Source organism: Bubalus kerabau, chromosome 11 (assembly GCF_029407905.1).
Source record: "Bubalus kerabau isolate K-KA32 ecotype Philippines breed swamp buffalo chromosome 11, PCC_UOA_SB_1v2, whole genome shotgun sequence".
NCBI lineage: Eukaryota > Metazoa > Chordata > Mammalia > Artiodactyla > Bovidae > Bubalus > Bubalus kerabau.
This window is the reverse complement of record NC_073634.1, coordinates 87565789-87589404: the sequence shown is the minus strand read 5'-3', so window position 1 is coordinate 87589404 and position 23616 is coordinate 87565789.

Genomic DNA, 23616 nt, shown 5'->3' with positions numbered 1-23616 from the left:
GAGCTTTAAGCCAACTTTGTTTCTATCACAAAATCATTTTAAGGATTAGAATTCTGTATTTAAAGCCCTCTGTGAATTGTGATACATTTTTCTAGTTCACAATATTATCATCAATCCTCTCAGATTTCTCTGCATTTGACAGAAACACATTTTTAAAAAATGAGTATAATTTTAAGGCATACAGAAAACTTCCTTTGCTTTCATAATAAACAGCTTGCAATTAACAGCACTTAATTTTTATGACGATGCTTATAGGAAAATTCAGTTATCATATGAAAACTTGGTGCATAACTATTCAGTAAACACTTCAAAAGCTACCTAAATTGTCTTTATAAAATATAAATACATGTGAGGGAAGAAAATCAACTGCTAAAACGGATTGCTGTCTCTGCGTTCTCTAACAATAAGCTCCTATGAAGGAAGATAATGAGGTTTTACATTTGCATAACACCTGTTTAAACAGGCTCAGACTGAGAAGGAAATGTACCTGTACCAGCCAATGTCCTGGGCCTGGAAGTGCTGAGAACAATTTGAAAAATTTGCCTCTAACTTAGCTGAAACAGCTTCGCAGCCTGTTTTGAGGAATATGCTATTTTTAATGTTCATTGTGATTACTTACAGCAAACAAAGTACACATCAAAAGTTTGAGCTTCATTTTTGTTTCCTGTTCCTGACTGCAGAAGTTACCAGATGTAATTTTTTCTAGTTCTTAAAGCAAACTGGTACAATTCTTCCTAGAATATGTTTAGTCATCTTACCAATTGAGAAGTTTTTTTTTTAATAAATATATTTGCAAGATTTGAAATTGGTTATTGTTTGAAAGCATCCTATCCCAGATATAATCACAGCAGCCATTGACGATCAGCAACATTTTGTAGAATATTTTAGAAAACATACACATATACCAGCTACTTAACTAATAGGTTTCCGTCTCCTTCTACTTAAGCCAGTAGCTTTCCTCAGCTTTACTATGGAAACTTCTATTAAGCAAATGTCACATTTGTGGTTAATAAGTACTACATTACAGTTTATGAGCAGTTGAATTTTTAATGTTCAGAGTAGTTATATTCCATCCTTTGGCAATGGTGTTCATAGTTTGCTGACTCTTTGCCTTCCAGTCTTCAAAAAAAAGAAAAACTTAATGTATGTACTAATGTCATTCATTTACCTAAGCCCACCTTAAAATTAATCCAGGCAGTTTTAAAGTAAAAATGCTTGTGATTTACACTTGTCTTTTGGACACTGGCAATCAAAAAGTAGACCTGTATTAATGTGGAAATACAAGAATTTCAGTATTCACAATCCAGATCTAGATTTGGATCTTAGGTCTGCTCCTTCTTGCTGTAAAAACATGAAAAAAATCACATCATTTTTTATGCTTTTTTTTTTTTCTGATCTGTAAAATAGACCTCCAATGTTTTTTAAAATTACAACAGGAAGCAGATAAGATAGTCTATCTTGAGACTTTACAAGGAAAGTCTGTTCAGTGTTATTTCACTTCCCATCATTTAACCCCAATAGGTTAAAAAAAAAAGATAAGCATATCTATAGATACGTGTAAAATATCCTGTTGCTGCTGCTAAGTCGCTTCAGTCGTGTCTGACTCTGTGCGACCCCATAGACAGCAGCCCACCAGGCTCCCCCGTCCCTGGGATTCTCCAGGCAAGAACACTGGAGTGGGTTGCCATTTCCTTCTCCAGTAAAATATCCCACTAGAATTTAACTGAAAAATATTATGCATCAGTTTCAGCCACTTTAAAAGAATTCACTCAACAATTTATTTAACAATTTACAAAATATGTCTTATAAAGAAGAGACTATATGTATTAAAGTCAAAGAGTTATTTATCATATTCTAATCAGGAGATTGTACTTGCCTTTAAGATCTAGTACAAAACAAACTTCTATTGATTAGAGGTTCAGAATATTGATTAGAGGTTTTAACTCATAACCCTTAATAGATGGATAGACTTCAATTTTGATTTTGTGGTAGACCCAGGAATCTGTACATTTTACAAGTTTCCCAGACGATTTTGATACAGATGGCCAATAAATGATATTCTGAAAAACTCTCAAATATTGCACAGATAATCCCCAACTAAACATAAGGTGGCACTAAAACATGCAGTGACATTCATTTGGAGTACAAAGGAATCCTTGAATTTAATAAATCAACATTTATAAAGCCATTATTCTGAGAAAGGCAGTCTGCCAAGTGTAATCAAAGATGAAAAGATATCTAAGAATCTGTGCCAGGCTTATTCTAACACAGAAGAGTAAATGATAGTGTGCTAGATGTGTTTTTCATTGTTGATTATGAAATTGTCACATAGGTTAACACCATTTTGCCCTATTTTAATTTCAAGGGTTAATCCAAATTTTACTTACTTCAAGAAAGAGTACAGACAATGACATTCTAACCAGAAGGAAAGACATTTCCTTTTACTTCTCAGTGTAGCACTACAAATTATCTCTTCCTAATACAAATGATCTCTAGTGAATATGACAGATCATATTTTGAAAATACCCACTTTACAGAATTAGGTATATCCAAGATTATAACATCTGACATCTTGCTCAAACACCAAAGAAATACACTTATGATCATTTTACTTATATGAAAATTCTTCAGCTTTTCATTTGTCCTATAACTTCTAGAAGCCCAACATTTTTATTTCAGTTTCTTTTTCAGGCATCTCAGATGGAGAAAATTGAACCCAATTTCTTGCCAAGAAAACTCATTTAATTAGCTGATCAATACTCTGCTAGACCCAAGCAATGCTGTGACATACATGAAATCTTGCTCTTGAAGAAGCTAAGGTCTTAGGTGTTTAAATGATTTGACTGAGATCACAGGGATCATTACTAGAAAAATCTGGGCTTGAACCCCAGCCTTTGAACTCTTAATTTGTGCCCTTGATTGCAAGGTCAGAAGTATGGGTTGTGGGATGAGGGTATCACTTGGTTTTATGAAAACTTGAACCAGGCTAATGCTAGCTAAAATTTTTTCTTGTAATTGTACATTCAATAACAGAATTAATGCAGTGTATTAAGAATTGTAAAATTAGGTTTTAAAGTCATGATTAAATTTCATGAGAGCAAAAAGAAATGAAGATAGCATTATCATAATGATATCTTATTAAATTGAGTTTTAAAATTCTGATTGAAGGAGGTCTACCAGATGAGAACATTAGGGAAGATAATATTCCTTCTATTCAAAGGTTCCATAGCTCTGTTTTACAAAATTTGTTGTTTTTTAAAAAAACCCATGGATCAAACTATCAAAATGTTTCTTTAGGCCCCAACTCTCTAGATTAACAAACTGTCAAAAAAATACCTGGATATGGTGTCATAAGAATGTAAACTAATCTCAAATGTCACCTCACTGTTTAAGAACTTCTTTCTTCAAAAAGAGCTAAAAACATTCAGGAATCCACTGTTCTCTCATTTAGCACTTCAAAGTACCATGAATTTTTTTATATGGTGAATATAAAACATAAAAATACTTAGCTCTTCCTAGCCATTCAAATTTTCTATCTGAGTTGACTGATCAGTAGGTCAATACTTATAAGCCAAATATTTACTTATAAATCCAAACGTGATAAGATTACAGAGGATAAGCATTCAGTATAGTTTTTCAGAGAGGAAACTCCAGAAGTGACTGATAAGTTCTGATCCTGGCTTTACCACCTACTAGCTGGATGACTTTGGAAAATTCACTTTAACTCTCTCTGCCACATTAACCTTATTTGTTAAAGTGGGGTTTTAGAAATATATGCTTAATTGAGTTAAGGGAGAACTGAATTAAATAATATATCTAAGTTGCTTTGAAGAGTACCTGGAATGTGATTTTGCCATATAAACAAGATTAATACATATAAAGATTTTTAAAAATCTTTTAGAAAAGCAAATATAAAGCAGTTATAGAGTGATGAATGGAAATTTACCAGGAAGAAAATGGTGAAAATGTTCTAAAATACACAAAAGCCTGGGAAAAGCATGAGTAACATCAAAGAATGGAGACCAACTCTGTACGGGGCAAGAATAATAAAGGTAGTGAGCTTTATGAAGACCCATAAAGTTAGGTTAAGAAGAGATGTGAAAGCCTTCAGCTTTGCCCTTCAACAATGTTGTAACTTTAAAGGAATAATCCTTTCCTTTATTTCAGCAGCAAAATGAGCTTATTTGAGAACATTGCTAGAGAAGAACATTGTCATATGTGGATTTTCCTATTAACCAGGCGTTCGAGAACACCGACTATATTTACACTGTACGTGTGTGCTTAGCTGCTTCAGTCGTGTCCGAATGCCACCCCATAGACTGTACCCCGCCAGGCTCCTCTGTCCATGGGATTTCCCAGATGAGAATACTGGAACAGGTTGCCATTTCCTTCTCCAGGGTATCTTCCCAACCCAAGGATCAAACCTGCTTCCCCTGGGGCTCTTGCATTGGCAGATGGATTCTTCACTACTGAGTCACCTGGGCAGCCCATATTTACACTAGCAACTGCTTTATCTTTCCAGTGTTTCAAAAAATTCTTTTAACTGTTTTATGAAGGATGAACCAAATGGAGGGCAAGAGATTGAAAACAGGGAGATAAATTAAAAATCTCTTGGAACTATGTGGGTTTTCGTTGTTGCTCAGTTGCTCAGTTGTGTCCCACTCTTGGCGACCCCATGGACTGTAGCCTGCCAGGCTCCTCTGTCTATGGAATTCTCCAGGCAAGAATACTGAAGTGAATTGCCATTTCCTTCTCCAGAATATGTGGGTAAAAAAACTAATAAGTTTTTTCAGTAAAAAAAAAAAAAAAAAATACTGCATGCTGTGCTTAGTTGCTCAGACATGCCTGATTGTTTGAGTCCCCAGGGACTGCAGCTCGCCGGGCTCCTCTGTCTGTAGGGACTCTCCAGGCTAGGGTGGGTTGCCATTTCCTACTTCAGGAGATCTTCCCAACCTAGGGCTTGAACCCATGTTTCTTGGGTTTCCTGTATTGGTAGGCAGATTCTTTACCACTGCACCTCTTGGGAAGTTACTAGGACCAAGAGAAATACAAGGACCAACATTTACTGAATTTGAAATCTTGCCAAGTGTTCTCAGTACAGTCTTTGTTCTGTGGCAGGTATAAACATACATTATAACATTATACTGGGTTGAAGTGTGTGTAATTTCCATTTTGTAAAACTAAAAGAGTAAAACAGTAGTAATTTCATGATTCATCATGGTACCTTATTTAGTGGGAAACAATTTAATACATGACATGATAAAGAATGCCAAAGTAAACTCAAATGATCTTAAAAAATTGACCAAAAGATTTGAATTTTCTACTTATAATGATTGGATTTAGGAATTATATCAAATTACATTTTATAATTACTTGCAAAAGAAGTAAAATATATAATTACATTCTTCTCAGATATATATATTTTAAAGAAAATTATTTCAGAGATAATTAAATGAGCTAAATATTACTCTTTAAGCTTTGAGGTGAGGAAGTATATTAGTTGTGTTCTTTGATGCCATTTTTTTTTTAGTTCAGTAATCCTATTTAAGGTGCTGTGATTTTATAGTTTTCAATAAAGATTTAATTATGCATAAGATCATTAAAACCTGTCCTTGCAAACCGTTCAAAGGGAGAGCTGCTTTCAAACAACTGGATGTGAATAAGTATTGAGATGATGAATAATGAGGATTTGTTCATGTTGTTTTTAATTTACACATAATTTAAAAAAATACCTCCAACCTATTTCATTTCTTCCATGAGATAACTCTTCAGGGTAACTTTCTTGCCTTTCCAGAACCCTTTCTTATATGTGCTGAAAAGTCCTGAGGTTTTGTATACCAAGAGATGGCCTGGATGGATTGGAACATGAGCACACTTATTCAGGAATTCAGACCCACCTAGTTCATCTGGATGGCATACAGAATGTTCTGGGGGATGGCAGGATTAAGGAGGGTGCTGGGAAAGAAATCTAACATGAAGAGAGATTTGACTCAGAAGGTCTCGTCCTGAGAATCAGAATGAGGGGATCATTATGGGTCACCTGGAACTCCTCATGATATTCCAGATCTGAGTCTTAGATATTAACAGGGAGTAAAATCTCAGAGAGGTGTGTTAATTATCCGTAACACAATGATAGTCTCCTCTAGGATGGGTACAGTGAGTTGTTTGTTGTTGCTGCCTAGTTGTTCAGTCTTGTCTGACTCTTTTGCAACTCCATGGACTGCAGCCCACAAGGCTCCTCTGTCCATGAAATTCTCCAGGCAAGAATACTGGAGTGGGTTGCCATTTCCTTCTCCAGGGGATCTTCCCAACCCATGGATCAAACCCATGTCTCCTGCTCTGGCAGGCAGATTTTTTACCACTGAACCACCAGGGAAGCTAAAGTACAATAAGGTACGACAGGAAATAGGTGAGAGGAATGTTTTGTATTTAGAGAAGAATACTCCAGGGGTTGGTGATGAACAGGGAGGCCTGGCTTGCTGCGGTTCATGGGGTTGCAAAGAGTCAGACATGACTGAACTACTGAACTGAACTGAACTGTGTCCCAACTAGAGGGCATTATACAGTTGTATGTCACTGTTTAAACCTGGGCACTGGGGCTGTGGTGGGATAAGTGACTTCATCTTTGGTACTGATTAGCTGTGTTATATTGGGCAACCACCTTATCCTCTCTGGGCTTCTGTAGCCCCATTTACAAAATGAATAAGATAATAGTGTCAAATTTAGAAGGTTTTAGGGAATGTTAAATGAATTTGCACACACATGACATTAAGAACAGCACGTGGCACACAATGTACACTCAGTACATTTTTAATTATTTGTTATTATTAGCTACAGTGAGCCCTTAGGCTTTTTGTTTACAAAAGAAATAGTGAGGAGAGCTCTTGGAAAGAGGGAGTAGAGTTATAATGTGGATGTTACATGCAGTGAAAGGTTTGAGGAACTGACAATACCCCATTACAGTAAAACTGCCAAAAAAAAAAAATCATTGTTACATATTGAAAACAAAAAAATAATTCTGAAAATCAAGTATAACTAGACATCCTGTATATTTAATTGTTAAATGTGGCAACCCTAAGTAGATATTTCATGGAGAGAAAGAATATTGAATTAGGAATTTAAAGACCATTTTGTGAAAGCAGAAACTACTATTTCTTTGGATGTACTCAGATTAATTACTTCCTATCTCTGAGTATCAGTTATCTGATATAGGTTGTGTGCGCTCTAAGTCGCTTCAGTATGTCCAACTCTTTGTGACCCCATGGATTGTAGCCTGCCAGGCTTCTCTGTCCATGGATTTCTCCAGGGAAGAGTACTGGAGTGAGGGGATCTTCCCAACCCAGGGACTGAACCTGCATTTTCTATGTCTCCTGTATTGGCAGGTGAGTTCTTTAACACTAGCACCACCTGAGCAGCTCCTCATGTAGGTTAAGAGATAATTAAGAGATGACCTCCAAATCCTTCTGCAGTTCTCATGTTCTGCATATGTAAATAATGTTCAGAACTTGGGGCTAACTACTTTTAATATGCTGCTACTACAAAGTCCCTTCAGTCGTGTCTGACTCTGTGTGACCCCATAGACGGCAGCCCATCAGACTCCTCCATCCCTGGGATTCTCCAGGCAAGAACACTGGAGTGGGTTGCCATTTCCTTCTTCAATGCATGAAAGTTGAAAGTGAAAGGGAAGTCGCTCAGTCGCGTCCAACTCTTAGCAACCCCACGGATTGCAGCCTACCAGGCTCCTCTGTCCATGGGAGTTTTCAGGCTAGATTACTGGAGTGGGTTGCCAGTGGCTGCTGATATTCATATTAACATTGAACATTCATTCATTCTCACACATAGTTCATTACTTCTTTTATTTTATGTATAATTCTGAAAATAAGTTCATTTTCAAATGTGCAAACTGAGGTTCAGATATTAACTGGTTTAGCCAGTTCCCTGGTGTCTCAGATGGTAGAGTCTGCTGCAATGTAGGAGACCCAGGTTAAAACCCTGGGTCACAAAGATATCCTGGAGAAGGGGATGGCAACCTATTCTAATATTCTTGCACAAAGAATTTCATGGACAGTGGAGACTGGTGAGGTACAGTCCATGGGGTCGTAAGGAGTCAGACATGACTGAGAAACTAACACTTTTTTTTTTTTTGACACTATACAGTTAATAAATTTAGTACTCAGGGTTTAATTCCTCTTCTTTCAAATCTCTTCTATTTTTGTCACTCTCAATATCCTTGAGCTTTCTTTGAGTTTTCTTTTGGTATTTAAAGTGAGTTGTTAGTAGAGGATATTAAAGTAAGTAATGTAAAAATAGATATTATATTACTGAGAAAATATTAAAGTGTAGTCATAAATTTTCACTAATAAATAATTGTTGAAATCTAATTATAAGTTTTCACATTAGAAGAGACACTAATGAAAGGCATTTTTATCTTTTTTTTTTTCCCCTTTTGCAGTATCATTCCTGTGATTCTACTTTTCAAAATAGGGTTTCAAGGTTTTCTAGGGAAAGAGATTGGTGTCAGAATTTCCAATAAAAGCTTGATTGTGTGATAGATTACCTGTTCAAGTAGTGATGTATAGTTTCCAATAATTTTGAAAGCACATTTAGCCCTCATTCCACCGTACGTATTACATAGATTTTATTTGAAATTTTGCAAAAGTGCTACCCAATCATTCTTTGTACTTAAGATGAAGGGGAAAGCTGTAAGTTTCACTAAAGCATGACACTTCCAAGCACATATTCACTATATATATATATTTTTTTTTTTTTTCAAATCTTTCCTTGAACACTTAACAGGTCAGTAGGCAAGATATTATAGAGACAGAGTACTTTGGTGTAATGCAAGTGTTTTAGAAGCAGATTGATGTCTGCCCTCATAAATTAGGAATTAGGCAATGACAAAAAAAAAAAAAAAGAAATCAGCAGCATTTTGTTTTCAATTAGGGGCTAGAAGAGGGACTTCCCTGGCTGTCTAGCAGTTAAGAGTTCGCTTCCCAATTCAGGGGTTCAATGGTTCAATCCCTGGTTGGGAAGCTAGGATCCCACAGGTTGTGGGGCCAAAAAAACCAAAACATAAAACAGAAGCAATATTGTAACAAATTCAATAAAGACTTTAAAAAATGGTCTAGATAAAAAAAAAAATCTTGAAAAATAAGATCCAGAAGAATGACAGTCAATGAGGTACTCTGAATAATCCCAACAGTTACAAAATGCTTCAAGGCATGTGCTTGGTGATGCAATTAAATAGCATGATCATGAATATTATGGCCTTGTTTGGGTCTTGAGTAGGGTGAAGAATGTGAGGATGGTTTTCTTTTCAGTAGAAAAAGCCTAGAAAGGGAAATATCCTTAGGAAGACAAGGTAGTGCCTTGAAGTACAAGAGGAACAACTTTTCTTTCCCTAATCATTCAGTATTCTCAATCCAGTGAGGAAATGGCATGAAACAAATAGCCTACACAAGGATATTTAAGTAAAGTGTACTTACTTAAATAATGATTAATTTGTGTGATAAAGAAGAGATAAATTTTCCAGTTTGGAGGATTGGGATTAACAGAGGTAATCAGAGCTGGGATGGAATTTGGGCCTATTTTACACTCAACCCATGTGCTCCAGACAGGCAGGGCTCTCAAGGCCCTTAAGTGCTCTATTTCTTTTTATCCTTGTCAACTACTCCCTCTCAAGGCTGTGTACATATGACTGGATCCTCATATCAGTTATAACTCATGATCCACAGCCTCCCCAGTGTTACCAAATCCTTCCACTACCATTAGCATGATGATCGTTTGCCATAGCTAGCAAATATGTAGAATGAACATTGGCTTTCATATTGTTTTGTGGTATCAGGTAAGTGAAAATATCTGAAATATAGCATTTATTATATAACAGGGAACACCCAAATAATTTTTTTAATTATTTCACTTTTATGTTTTTATCAATATTATCTCTCTTACTCATAAGAACTTTAAGAGGTGAGGATTATAATTCCACAATACAGATTAGGAAATTGAGTCACAATTTATAAGGACCTTATGTCCTGAGTATTGTGACCTACATACTGACTTTTGACTCTAGAATCCCAGCTTTCAACCATCTTAATTATACTAAAGTTTCCAGATATAATTTGGACTGAAGCCGTGTACTCTGGTGGGGAAAATGCTGGTGACATTTGCAAATCTTTTTTAAGTATTTTCTCATTAGCATATGTTATTTGTCTTCCTCCTCTCCGTCCTCCTTCTCCTTGTTCTTTAATGATATCACTGGAAAAAGTGATGAGAGATGATAGGGAGCTTTCTGATGAAATGACTAAGACCAGGAGCTCTGTGGAGATGGATTTGAGACACTCTTTTCTTTCCTGACCTTATCCTGGTTTGTCCATGGGGAAGCAATAGGCCAAGTCTAGAAGAGGATATTCTAGGAGGGTCCATCAGACTCTCAGCAGGACTCTGACCAGCCACAGTGTCCATGGGTGCTTGAGCCTGGACACAGCTTAAATGACTAGCAACAACCACTGTGGCAATTCTAGGAAGTAACAGTCTTCTCACTGCACATGAAGCAAGCAGACATAAAGGCAATTAAGGCATTCTTCCTCAATTTCCCACCATGATGCAGACACCTCCATCTCCATCTAAATGCACTTGCTCTCAAAAAGGAAAAGGGAAATCTCACAATGCCTTCCAGACTGACATCTTGATATCCTCTTCTTCCTTCTTGGCTGCTGCTGCTGCTAAGTCACTTCAGTCGTGTTTGACTCTGTGCAACCCCATAGATGGCAGCCCACCAGGCTCCCCTGTCCCTGGGATTCTCCAGGAAAGAACACTGGAGTGGGTTGCCATTTCCTTCTCCAATGCATGAAAGTGAAAAGTGAAGTCGCTCAGCTGTGTCCGACTCTTAGCGACCCATGGACTGCAGCCTACCAGGCTCCTCCATCTATGTGATTTTCCAGGCAAGAGTACTGGAGTGGGGTGCCATTGCCTTCTCCATATTCCCTACAGATGGTTTCAAATACTCCAGATTTAATATAAATGAAAAGTGCCCTTTCCATTCCCCATGGAATTCAAGTGTCTCCATCTTAATAGACTTAGACTAATTCTGCTACTCAACGTTGCCACATAAAAATAGGAGATAATTAATTACCTTTGTGCTGCTTGTTTTACTTCTATCGATGCTGGGTCCAAGGGTTTCTCCTTATGTTCTAGGCTGAAAGCAGGATGTTTCTTCCAATAGCCTCTATAAACCTCTGTCCTTCATATTCTATGAAGAATCTATTCTATTCTCCTATTGTGCTTCTACTTTTCCTTGGGCATTTTCCCTTATTTTTTCCTTTACCCTTTTGGCCTGAATTCCCTGACTCTATTAGCAAATATATGTCTAAACTTTTTTTTGTGTATCTTTTGGTATATATATTATTCTTTAAAATCTTGTTTTGAGGTTGATTTATATACCATGAAATTCACCCAAGTTAAATTACAGTTCAGTTAGAGTTTTAATGAATTTATACAATGGTGAAAACATCACTATGATTCTATTTTAGAACAATCTTACCATTCACATACAATTCATGTTAGTTAAAAATATCTTGGAGAAAAGCACTAAGGGATCTGAATAATATCACGTGCTCCTATTTTAGCTGTGCCAACTACAGTCTAGACTGCTGAGGAAGGAAGCTAGTCTTCTACCTCCCCCATTCCTGCATGTAGAATCTGTATTAATCACATCATTCAATCTTTCTTCTGATAGCTTGTTACGTGGGAGAGAAATGTGTGTTTGTTCTGCAAGCATCCCACTAATGTCCAGAACCTGTGTTGGACATGGGTAGAACATAGAAACTTTTAATCATCTCCACTGGACATATTTGGACTAGGCTCCCTCAGAAAGCAGTGAAGTATTCAGTAGGATCTAGGTGAATACCTACTTGTCAAGAATACAGTAGAAGTGGGAATTTCCTGGAGGTCCAATGCCTAGAACTCAGAGACTTTCACTGTCTAGGGCCAGGTCTGATCCCTGGTTGGGGAACTAAGATCCTACAAGGTATGTCAACTGGACCAAAATAATAACAATAATAATAAGACTGGAAGTACCACATGGGTCATTAGAAGATATTGCCATTCTTATGAATCTCAAAACAATCTAAGATTTAAAGTTACCTTACAGACATAAAGGACTTCCCTGGTGGCTCAGACGGTAAAGCATCTGCCTACAGAAGACCTGGGTTCAATCCCTGGGTCAGGAAGATCTCCTGGAGAAGGAAATGGCAACCCACTCCGGTATTCTTGCCTGGAAAATCCCATGGATGGAAGAGCCTGGTAGGCTACAGTCCATGGGGTTGCAAAGAGTCAGACATGACTGAGCAATTTCACTTTCACTTTCATTTTTAAAGACATAATAGAGATTTTTCAAAGGAAAAACACACCTTTATAATAGCTAAGTGACAAAGAATTTGTAGATGTAATTATTATTCATGAAGGTGCCCACTGAAGCATAAAGAAACTCTTTTATTTTAGGTGCAGGTATGTCAGGGCCACCCATAAACTTGAAAATCTTCAGGCCAGTGCTGAGCAATCATTTTAAGTGATGCTCTATCTGGTGTGAAGTTTAATGTAATAGTCTGGCAGAATAGAATATAATCTTATTACAAGAAGCACATATATTTTGTTGTTATTAAAATACATCATTGGAAATCAATTACATACCAACCACAGGTGTGTTTATGCTAGATTAGTTCAATTTATTTTGGTCATTTTGGCACATTGGATTTGCACCATTAGCTATTGTCTTAAATATAAGAAATCTAGTGTCAAGATGGCTAAGGATGAGCTGAGAGATCTATCAGAAACCCTATTTCCTGCCGTTTGTTATGTTCATTCTCCCATTTGACAATGCTTTGCATAATACTATGCTGAGTCTGACAACATCGATTGCTGTCAGCATAGACTAGCTAAAGATTTTTGTATAGTATACATGCACTGAAATCCATGATACAAACCAGTATTTTTTATTTTGTTGGCTAACGTCAAGCTATTGATCCAATTCAGTATTCACCTTTCTGGTGAGGCTTTCTTAGACCTCACCTACTTCTGGAATGAATCCCTCCTCTGAGACCTCTAAAATACTACTAAATTTTTTTTTTTTTTTGTAATTAATAAACTTCATATTTTAGAGAGGTCCCTCTAGGGTTTGGTCACAGCCTCATCTACTCATGGAAGTACAAGCCCTGTACACAGAAGAAAGGGACTATAACCAGGAGATGCAGAGCCTATCCTACAATGTGTAACGACTGGAGTCAGATAAATACAAATAGGACAGGATTCTGACAGTGTTAAGTGAAAGGATAACAGAGATACTGCTAATACGGGGACACTTTCCCATATTAAATACTGTAAGAACACTGTTTAGCACCCCGCTAGATCCCAGAGAGGCTGTGCTACAAAGCACTGCTGAGGTTGCTCTTAGAAGCTTTGGGAAGCCATGGCCCCACAGTGATGTAACACAGAAACAGCAGGATCAGCAAAGTAGATGGTGGAAGAGGGAATCAAAAGGTTTCTACCCATCAAGAATGAACTTCCATGGAAACTGCCCTCAAGGACAAAAATCTATGAAAAATCTATTTTTCTGACCATGATCCATAGGCAGCAAAGGACTGTGATCCCAGAGAGAAAAGAAACAAATGAGGTGACCCTTTGATTACACCAGTTTACTGCTTGAAGACAAGTTCCAGGCTGTGGTAGGGAAGAAAAATCCAAACAGTCTGAGCTGAGGAGGTAGAGGTCTGAAATAGGGGAGGTTGAGGGTGGGATTAGACTTGCAGGCTGGAGCACTAAAGAAAGGGAGGTGCGCAGACAGCGCCAGGGATCTGCAGACGATTGCCCTGCTTTTTGGTTAGACTCCCACCTGCGCAGAGGAAACACCACCCAAACAGTCAACTGGACAACTCTACACAGGATAGGAGGGGAAAATAGGAAATATTCTTGCAAGGCTGTACACCAAATGTCTGGAGATATATTATTTGAAGTTAAAGATAGATATTATAAACCTGACAATCATCCCTATTCATTCCCTGAAAAGATTCTGCCCTCATACATTTTTACTATTTTCTCCTTACTCCATTGTCCTAATTGCAGGCACACTTCACAGCTTGATGCAGACATAAAAAATAAGGTAGGCGTTAAGGTCATTCTACAATGTTTATGCTTCAATGGAGGTGGTATGCTGTACTGCTTTCTCAGCAAAAGGTTCTTCCTCTTACTGGACCATAATTTTTCGCTGCATTTAGATTTCTTAATAATAGTTAATCTACTGAAATATTACCTTAAGAAGAAATGAGAAATAGTTAAATCTGTTTAAGTAGTATAGATTATTTTTCAAATGCATCTTAGTACATTTTACATTAGATGAGAAGCAGACTTTAATGTATTTTTCTTTTAAACAACAACGAACTATTAACATTTAAACCCTATATTCTTGGAATTCATTTGAAATTGATCTATCCTACCAGATGGAAAAATTAAGTTATTAACTTTACATTTTATTGAATATGATTCCTACCCATAAATCAGGTTTATGGGTAACAACCTATTCTAAATAATAGCCTATTTTATGTTCATGTTTTGTAACATTGAAATTATTCTAAATTACCAGTCTAATAATGTATTACTACTTTTCAGTCATTTTTATGTTTTTTTCCTGTTGCAAAGGTAGCACATTCATTATGACATAGGGTTTAAGAGCACAAGGTCTATAGCCAGATTTGCTCATTAAAAATCCTTGCTCTATCATTTCCTCATATTTTCCTCAATAACTTTGTATATAACACTCCTCATTTAAACAAATAAACAAATAATAATATTTAATTTGTACATTTGCTTGAAATTAGCTTATAATACATGTAAAGAGCTTAGAATTTACATTCATATTTTAAAGGTCTGCAAATGTTTTTTTAATTATTTTTATTCATGATATAAAAACCTGGCAAACAGATCTGTGAAAGAAGAAAATTTCCTCTATTCTTACCAAATATAGATAATAATTGATATTTTGTTCTTTTAGATTTTTTCTGATGAATATTTGAATACTTTCTATAATTTAAGTATTTATAGATACTGTTTATTTATAAATATTTTGATATTTGGCAAAACTAATACAATTATGTAAAGTTTAAAAATAAAATAAAATTAAAATAAATAAATAAATACTTGGGGATAGACACTCTTCCAACCTGAAAACATGGGGATATTTATTATTTTTTTAGAAATTAATAACAATTGAATTTATGGGCATGCTTCTTTAAAGATTTTTGGACATATTTTAATATATCCAAATTGTTACCATAATTCGAACTTCCAAAGTATCGCACTCACTTCTCTGCTTGTATTACCAGCACTTATCAAATCAAAGGCTGACATTGCCCTCTCCGTATCTCTGTTAGTGCATTCTCAGTGGTGTCTGATTCTTTGTAATCCCAGGGTCTTTTGTCCATGGGATTCTCCAGGCAAGAATACTGGAGTGGTTTGTCATTCCCTTCTCTGGGGGATCTTCCTGACCCAGAGATCAAACCCGTGTCTTCTGCATTTCAGGCAGATTCTTTACCACTGAGCTACCAGGGAAGCTCCATGTCTTGGGGTCTCCTCTTTTCTGTGAACTTTTACTAAATTTTTCTCACTTATAATCTGGCCTGGCTTTTCTTTTTCTTTTTTTGCCTTCTTTTTTTTTAATATAAATTTATTTATTTTAATTGGAGGTTAATTACTTTACAATATTGTATTGGTTTTGCCATATATCAACATGAATCTGCCACAGGTATACACGTGTTCCCCATCCTGAAACCCCCTTCCTCCTCCCTCCCCGTACCATCCCTCTGGGTCGTCCCAGTGCACCAGCCCCAAGCAACCAGTATCACGCATCAAATAGGTTACAGCAACCTTGACTTTATGCAGCCTCTAGACTCAAGTGTTGAAAGGAATCTGTGCTTTACTATGGCTCACAGATTTTCAGAGAGTTTCATTGTGATTTTTAATTTATTTGACAATATGAATAATATCTTGATTTATTAGATAATTTTCTTGAAAATCAACTACATTTTTTAGTTTGATGACTGCTGACACAATTCAATAAGGGTTGGTGCTGTTAAAATAATGAGCTCTTTCAAATTTAAAATCTTACCTTAACTGGAAAATAATTGTTAAAGCATTATTATCTAGGCTAACATTTCCACATATTTATTCAGTGGAATCTTTTTAATACATACTCAAAAAGCCAACCTTAACAAACAATCATGTCCAATGTTCTCCATCTTTGCTTAATAGTGGTTTAAAAGGATTGATTTGACTGTGTGTTGCCCTTAATTGTCAATATTGTGGTTTTTGTAGTATTACCCTTGGTGGAAGCCTATGGAAAAGTGTATATTATTGGATTTGTAGGTCTGCAATTGTGATTAGCAGGAAGGTATTTTAACTTGGATACTAAATTTTGTATGGAAAATGCCTGTTTCGCATCAAATATTTTGTCTATCAAAGATCACTTTTATAGCGGGCCATGAAAAATATACTTGAGTCAAAAACTAGTATGATATATTAACAGAAGGTAGATCTATAATATGCCAATTTATGCTTTACTCGATATAATTGTACTTGTTTTTAAGGTGCTTTAAGATGCTAAAATTATTTAACTTACTTTGGTTTATGTAGCATGGAGTTAGACAACTGCATTTGTGTTGTCTCAAAGCCTCAATATGATGATGAAATTTGAAATCAAATTTGGGACTTCCAGACTCAAGACAATGGTAGCTTATGCCTACGTCTTTTTCCAGTATTTCCTCCAAAACAATAAAAAATAACAAGAGTAAGAACTACTTTCTCTTCCTTTTAAAAAGTGTTTTTATATTAGAGGCATTAGCCCTATATCTGTGACATAGGTTGTAAACATTTTCTTCCAGTTTTTCATTTACTTTTAAATTAAAAAAAAAAGTATTATGAGAAGACAGCATTGGGTTTGATATGATTAGAATAATTCATGTAGGTGATGCATTCAACCTTCTATTTCTCAGTTACCTCACATGTTGAATTATCTTTTCCTTACAGCTAATCTCAATCATGTACTTCCATCATCATATTCTGGAACCAGAGCTCAATACACTCCAAACTTTTAATTTCAAGCATCACACTATGAACACCAGCATCAGTAGCCCACCTACTTTAGTTATACTAATCTATCAATTTCCTGACCTAATTGAGTCAGTTATTTGATTACCTATTGCTAATTTTCTTTTGTTGTTTTTAAAAATGTCATCACTCTGTCAGTCATCACATACTGACTTGGAATCCACACCACAGCTCAGCATTACAATCAATCCCTTTCAATCAGTCTCAACTTCATTGCCTTTCTCAACTACAAAACTCACGTTTCAGCTTAAAACTGTCTGCTGCGTTTGTCTGAATCTCACCTCACATTTATAGCCAAAGACTTCAGACCATCATTCACAAGACCAACCTCCTATGCTTCCCAAGGACAAGTTCTATTTCGCCTCTCAAGACACCCTTTTACTCCTCCTCCTCTTACTCAAACCCGCAGCAGTACTCCCCAAGTCTCAGTGCCCAACCCATGAATTTGTCTTCTAATTTGCAGAGAAAGTAGTCATGATCACCTTAAAATATCTTCTTGTCATCACAACAATTCTGCTCTCCTACTCACGTCTGCATGTGCATGCCCTTCCTTCCCTTTTGCAACAAGAGGACCTCTGTCTATACTTTTAGCTAAGACAAACCTTCCATTTGAGCTATAGAAACTCTATCCTCTCCAAAAGTCTATTGTGTTTTCCCTCATTATAAACTTTCCTGCATCTAAATTTATTCTAAATTTAAGGAAAAAAAAATCTTAAATATCATCTATAAGAGACAAAACCAAACAAAAGTATCAATGAAACTACAACACTCTCTTGCTTGACTTCATTAACTTTTCAGTTGTTTACTTCTGTTCTTGTCACAGAAAATTTTTCTTGAAAGATGTTTGTTTTTACTGTGTCTTCATGCTAATGGGAGCAGGGCTAAGTTTCCCACCAGTTCTAGCATATAAATCTTATTTTGCTCAAGCAAATTGCTATTTCCAATTCTCATACAAATGTTGGACTTTTCTTTGGCATTTGATGCAATTCTGATCAGAGACACAGGAAGGAAACTGTGTTTAGACATCTGGAATATTTTTCCTCAACCAACTTAATTTACCATATAATCTAACAGACTTTAATTCTCATCATTCCACAAAAATAGTTCCAAATTACCAATTGTATTGTTGTTGTTTAGCTGCTAAGTCGTGTCTGACTCTTCTGAGACCCCATGGAGTACAATCTGCTTGGCTCCTCTGTCTATGGGATTTCTCAGACAAGAATACTGGAGTGGGTTGTCATTTCTTTCTCCAGGGAATCTTCTAGACCCAGAGATCAAACCTGTGTCTTCTGTATTGGCAGGCAAGATTTTTACCAGTGAGTCACCAGGGAAGCCCATCAATTGTATGCAGCATGCTAAAGCACAAAGATAAGTTCTCTATAGTCTTCCAGATACTCAAACTATTTACTCATTATTACAATAAATAAAATATCCTTGAAGGTAGGATCTTTTTTTATTTTTCAATGTGTATTTAGATGCCTGTCACCTCATAAGCCTTTATTTTTTTAATCAGTTAAAAAGTTATCAGCAACATTTGACATAAATGATCATTCATTTTTCTTAATTTTTAAGTTTTTTTTTATTCTCTACTGTATGCCTACTTCTTTACATTCACTGGTTCATCCTTTATATTATCTTTTGCAGTTTCCTTCTTCCATATTATGCATTTCTAATATACATATTTAATTTACGTACTATTGGAAAATATGTTTTTGAGCAGAAAGTTATAATTTCCTATGTCTAAATATAACATAAAAATCTAACTGATGCCCCTTATTAAAATCTTAAAAATATATACTTCAATTTTGACCACATCTTATTGTTATAAACAGTCAATTCATTTTTCAAATTTTTGTTTAAAAGGGTCACTTATATTTTATAGAAATTCAAAATGAAAATAATACCTTTGACGTTTACTCACTTGTTTGTGATTTTTAGTAATCTTCATTTTGTTTGGTTGTATTTTTGCATTACCTTTTAGCATAATTGTTTCTCTTTTTTGAGCTTTCTTTTTAACTTTTATTGTAGATCAAATCTATTGGCAATTGATTATCTTAAATTTTATTTCTCTGAAAAAATTTAATTTGTTCCTTCAATTTGGGAAGACATTTTCTCTAAGAACGTAGTTTGAAAGTTTAAATTTTCATTTTTAAGAATTAGAAATACCTCTCCAGTTTCCTCTGATTTACTCATTTATGAAAATAGTTGAAAGATTTATGAGCCTTTCATTTATTCCATTGTAAATAATATATCTCTTGTTCTGTGACATATAGACACATGTGTATCAAAAATTTTATTATTAACATTCTCACGATTTTTTTTAAATGTATTTTCTTAGAGTTCATTGAAGTTCATAGAACTTGGGAGTTTATTTTTCATCACATTTGGGAAAAATGTATCCATTATTTACTCAAATAATGTTAAGCTTCTATTGTTTGAGATCTCAATTTTATGTGAATTGTAGTACTTTATATTTTCCCAGAGGTATTTTCTGTGCCCTCTTATTTTGTTTTTCAGTCTGTTTCCCTTTATTTTTGTACCTTATTTTGAATGACTCTACAGCAATGTTTTGTTCACTAATATTTCTTCTACAGAGTCTAAGCCAACATTAATGCCATTGGGATATTTTAAATTTCAGATACTGCATTTTTATTGTCTATTAATTAATTTTCAATCTTTGTACATTGTTCATTTGCTTGCTTATTATATTCAAGTATTCTCCATTTTCTTGACATGGCACTTCATTCATACAGATGTGTTGTGGTTTAATTTTATTATTTCTATCATTTCTGGATATATTTATATTGATCAAGTTTGTTTGGATTGTGTATTATGTTCTCTTGCCTCCTTGCATGGCTAGTAATTTTTGGTAGAATGCCAAACGTTGATAATATTTTTGTTGCTTTGTGCTGGATTTTGCTTACTCTTTTAAATAACATTGGACTTTACCTGTCATATAATTAAGTGACTTGTAATTAGTTGAATCATTTTTAGATTATCTTTTAAAGTTTGGTAGGATAACTGCTAATTATATGCCTTTTCAATGTCTGTGGATGGCATGGTTTTCCCTGCTGGCTGGTGTGAAGATGAATGTATTTTTTAAAAAAAATATTCATTTATGTATTTGGCTGTGTTGGGTCTTAGTTGTAGCATATGAGATCTTCAGTCTTGGTTGTGGCATGTGAATGCTTAGTTGCAGCATGTGGGATCCTAGTTCTCTCACCAGGTATTGAACCCAGGTCCCCTGCTCTGGGAATACAGACTCTTGATCCCTGGACCACAGGGAGTCCAGGAAGATGAATATTGACAACCCAGTGTGAGCCCTAAGAATCTATGGCTTACTACATTCTGGTAGTTCTTTTCCCAAACTCATGGAGTTTCACCTCATGCACATACAACCCGTGACATTCACCTAGGGTCCCAAAAAGACCCTTCTGAAGACATCCCGAGTCCTCTTTCTGAAGCACTCTCCTCTCCAGTACTCTGCTGCGTAAATCCTAGTTGTGTATGTATCTTCCTGAAATCCAATCTCTGTCTCCTGAAGTTAGCAGGACTTCTGAGCTCTGTTCGAGTCACCCTCCCTATTCAGGGGCCTGGAAACTGCCTCAAGGTGGTAAGCTGGGGAAATTTTAGAGTTCACGTCATTGGTTTCTCTTTTCTTGGGGATCACATCCTTGCAATTTGACAGTATCTGTTCTGCAATGCCTGAAAATATTTGTTTTGTATACTTTATACAGTTTTCTAGCTATGTATAGTTTTGTGGTACTTCTTGTAACAGTTAATCCTTTATGGGCAGAGAAGAAGTCTTCCTACCAGATGTTTAAATGTTGGAGAGCGCTAGAGCTATGTACTTAGTCTCCTCCTTTTTAAAATTTTCTTTTTTTTTTAACTGTTTCTTTTTTAAAAAATTAAATTTATTTATTTTAATTAGAGGCTAATTACTTTACAATATTGTATTGGTTTTGCCATACATCAATATGAATCCGCCACGGGTGTACATGTGTTCCCAATCCTGAATCCCCCTCCCACCTCCCTCCCCATACCATTCCTCTGGGTCATCCCAGTGCACCAACCCCAAGCTTCCTGTATCCTGCATCGAACCTGGACTGGCGGATTCATTTCTTATATGATATTATACATGTTTCAATGCCATTCTCCCAAATCATCCCCCCCTCCCTCTCCTACAGAGTCCAAAATGATCTTACGCAGTCCACTTACTTAAAGTACTATTTATATGCCAATGGCTCAAACATATATTTCCATAGCCCAGAATTTTCTTTCTTCCCCATTATATTCAACTGTTTACTTGACATCTCATCTGTTAGCCCTCTCAGGTTTATTCTGACCATAACAGAACTATTGATTCTTTAGTTTGCAGTAAATTGAACCACAATTTACACAGATACTAAGGCCAAAAACTTGAGTCATTCTTGATTTCATTCTTTCTTTAACCCTCATAGTCAATCCATCAATAAATTCTGAAACCTCTGTCTCCAAAATATATATTTCTTTTTACTACTTTACCATTTTCACTTCTATCGACTTAGTTCAAGTCAATAAAATTAAACTGATAATGTCACTACCCTCTTTAAACCATATTTTTTAAAATACAATGAATTAAAATCTTTTTACTATGTTTTATAAAGTCCTCTCTGATCACTTAATTCAGTTCTTTTATCCACTCATTCACTATGATCAAGCCACACTGGACTGCTTTCTGTCTCTTGAACACACAAGTTTGCTTCCAGCTCAGAGACTTCACACTTTTTCTTCATCTTCTTCAAAACCTCTTCTACATGGATTTTGACATAACAACATTTAGGGGACAATTTATGTAATGGTGAATATTTGTGTGTGTGTGTGTGTGTGTGTAGAATTCAAGTGAATTAAGACATGCCACTTTCTGTAACAATATCACTTCTATCGTCTCTATTCTTACTGCAATTATCAATGCTTTCTTCTACATTCATTTGTGTATTTGTTTTCTCTTTTCTCCAGCCAGAGTGAGAATCCCTCAAGTGTTAAGACTTGATTTATTTTATGAATCAATAAATTATCAGCACTTAGATGAGTTTCTAACAAATAGTAGGAACTAAATTCATACTTATTGAATATATGAATATATAAATAATATATTTTATTGTAAAAATATAATATATGGATGCATAAAGCACTTTAACATAAAAAAATCTATCTATGGCAGGGGTAAGAATTGTGCCAGAAATTTTCTGTTGATGTACAAAATAATTTTTTAAAAAGCTGTTATTTTGACTTTTTATTAGAAATAAGCCAGGAAATGAAAAGACCTTGTTTCAGTCAGACTAGTAAAATAGAGAGAACATCATTCATGATATTATCATATTTAAAATGTAAAGAAACTTATTTAAATAGGCAGTATATTTTTTTCCCATTATTTCCTGCTCTATAGCATAATGATACAGACTAAAGAATAAAAATCTTTCAGGAGTGTTTTCAAAAGAATATTTTATTCACATCTGTTACACAGTAATCCCACATTGTAAAAATTCAGGAGATGACACAAGTATTTTTATAACTTATTTTAATAACATATATAACTTTTATTAACTTGTATAGTTTCTCTCTGCTCCCACATATTTAGGATTGAGTTTGTCATGAGTTTTGTTTGTATTATTAGGCTTCTTATTATCAGGCTCACATTTGCCTTAATAAACTGAACTCTCCTTTATTTGCTTAAATCGTAAGGAACATGGCAAAGTTCTGAGTGAAATGGGAAGCTTCTATGCTTAACTGTGTTACGATTTTGATAACTCTTGTTATTCCTAATGGGAATGCATATTAAGTGGCAACTTCAAATGAAATGAGTAAGCACTATACAGGTTAACCAAGTCCCATTGACTCAGCCTTTTCAAATAAAATCATTTGTCAAATGGCCTGGGAGGAATAAGACGTAGCCTTAGAAGTTTAGAGGAATATTTTTTTTTTTCCGACAAATTTACGACTTCAACTATTCTACCATATATGTTAAAATATAGCCTATTATTGTAGAAAGAATATGTACTCTGGAGTTAGAAGAGAAAGTTGGGATATGAAATAGGGATTTGATATCTTTAGAATTTAATACAGTTGTATAATTTCTTTGAGTTTCAGTTTATGTACCTGAAAAATGTCACAATATCTAGTTCACTGCGTGGCTAGAATCAATGAAGAGCAATTCGGAAGACAGTCTGACATCAGTTCAGTTCAGTTCGGTTCAGTCACTCAGTCGTGTTCCAACTCTTTGTGACCCCATGGACTGCAACACACCAGGCTTCCTTGTTCATCACCAACTACCCGAGTTTACTCAAACTCATGTCCATAGAGTCAGTGATACCATCCAACCATCTCATCCTCTGTCATCCCCTTATCCTCCGACCCTCAATCTTTCCCAGCAGCAGGGTCTTTTCCAAAGAGTCAGTTCTTCACATCAGGTGGCCAAAGTAT